The sequence below is a fragment of the Palaemon carinicauda genome, chromosome 16, assembly GCF_036898095.1.
Source record: "Palaemon carinicauda isolate YSFRI2023 chromosome 16, ASM3689809v2, whole genome shotgun sequence".
Lineage (NCBI taxonomy): Eukaryota > Metazoa > Arthropoda > Malacostraca > Decapoda > Palaemonidae > Palaemon > Palaemon carinicauda.
Window position 1 is genome coordinate 109,109,532 of NC_090740.1, and position 2,571 is coordinate 109,112,102.

The following is a 2,571-nucleotide window of genomic DNA, read 5'->3' on the forward strand; positions in this document are numbered from 1 at the left end:
CACAATAACTCGGTGGCAGAAAGATAACTTTGTGGCAATCTGCTACACCTGCCCCACTTGATTCGGGCACTCTATATCCCCACTACCACCACCACCACCACCACCACCACCACCACCATCATCATCATCATCATCATCTTACAAAACAATCAAATCAGGTCCTTCAAAACAATCCAGGTCATCAACAGTTTGTCAGCATTGAAAAAAATCCATTTCATCTCTCCAAAGGAGTCCAAAGGAGGAATTACGGCTGATGAAATAATTAAACACTTCCACGCTGGTAAAAGAATAATAATGATAATCCAGCATTCACTCACACACCTGCCTCTAGCTGCAGTCAAATTAAAAAGAGCATTCACCCAGGATATTCGCCAATGACCTTACCTAGCTGAAAACAAACAAACAACCTCAGTTATACCAACAGTCTTTCTTACAACAATCAATCATTATACCAACTTCCTCTCGCTCGCTGACCCACACACACACACAAACACACACACACACTCTCTCTCTCTCTCTCTCTCTCTCTCTCTCTCTCTCTCTCTCTCTCTCTCTCTCTCTCCTCTCTCTCTCTCGATCTGGCAAACCACAAAAAACTAGATAAAAATAAAATAAAAATTAATCCTCCACATTCCTCCCCCTTTACTTTACCAAGTCCTTCTTACACAACACTTACCTAATTTTTGTTTTCATAACCCAGTTGCAGTCGGGAAAAGGACCTCTTCCTCAGGTAACTGGGTCATCATATACTCTCTCATTCATTTCTTCCATATCACTATCATTCATTGTCCTATTCCAATTCCCTTCTATACCTCTATCATCTAATATATCAAGCACTATCCCATCTACCTCACTATCATCTGGCCCTAAAATCTCACTTATTTCTGAAAGCAATTCATCCATATCATCCAAAGCATTTTCTACTCCAATAAAAGAATCATTCATACTACTTATGATTCTCCTATCTCTCATTCTCGCATTCGTCATACTTTCTTTCACATCATCTAAGGTAAAACGACGCACACTATAGGTATCATTCATGATTCCTCTGTGTTAACAAATTTATCTTCCATACTCACTTGTACATTTACACCCTTGTCATGCATATTCGGATTTCTACATATACCTATAAATTTCCCTTGCACTTTTTCCTCACTTTATATTTTCAAACGCCTCTTTTTCCTATATACAAATAAAACATTGTTCATTTTCTAGCCCTCACTTCTCATGCCTACCAGGTTCATACTTACTCATTTCCAACCAATTACTCTTGCCATTCTCACGAACATTGATCCTATTCCTTCCACACACCCAGTAGGACTCACCCAGTTGAATCCTCTGACTACCTAGTTTCCCAAACATCCTGGCTGACTTAATCCCTTCATCCTACAAAACTTAACTATATGTTCATCTACACCACATTCAGTACATTTAGCACGCTCCTCCCCGCACATCCTCGCATAATGACCATTCTTACCACAATTGTCGCAAATCACATTCGTTCGATTACTCCTCCATCAACTCGCTATATGCCCGCTCATATTACACCAATAACGCTTAACCACTTTTTCTTTCTTACACTCACTAATACGATGCCCTATCTTTCCACACCCGAAACATGCTCCTAATGCCCATCTACACTCATTCTTTTTATGTTCTACTTTCCCATACCTATAACACTCCTCTTCATGGACACAGCTACCTGACCTACCTCGCTGTGCACTAGCACTTCTATCTCTCCAAACTTGATTCCCTTTCCAAAACCCTTCATTTGTTCTTACAGGTATTCTCTCATTACTCGCCCTAACACTCCTATCTACTACACTATCATCTACCCTCATTGCACCTCTCATAACAGCATCTCTAAAACTAACAAATTCTGGCTCACTTCTCACTATTCCAGTTCTCACATTCACAGATTTACTTTCTTTCATACATCTATCTAATTCGTAGTCCTCAACTATCTCTAAAATATCATCCCATGTCAATCTTTCTTTCGTCCACCTCATTTTCTCCTCCCGTTTCAAATTAATAAACTTGGCAACATCCTCAGGTACAGTAGCCTAAAACTTCTTTCATAATTCCTTATTCTCATTTATGCCTTCATCCCCATACTTCTTCCTAGCTAACGTTTCCAACCTACATACATACATTGATATTTTTTCTCCGACATTCATCTGTGCTTCACCAAAATTATTCTTACACTTAGATCTAACACTCCCTTTCATACGTTTTACCTGTTTAATTATTCTCTTTTTCACACTTTCACAATCAACATCCTCTACACTCATTACCACACCATATATTGTCAACAAATACCCTGTCAAATATTCTCCTAACTCCCTAGCCCAAACTCTCTCACTATCACCATACTTAGCCTGATAGAACCTTTCATACTTCCTAAAAAAGTCATACACATCCCTACTGCTATGTTCATTGAACCTGTCATACCTAGGTACCTCTCTCATAACCACTGTCTTACATACTTCCTCACCATCATTTTCACTACTATCTTTACAGCCTAATCCCTTCTTATTTCCTCCTTCCTCATCTGAATATAACGAATCTAAT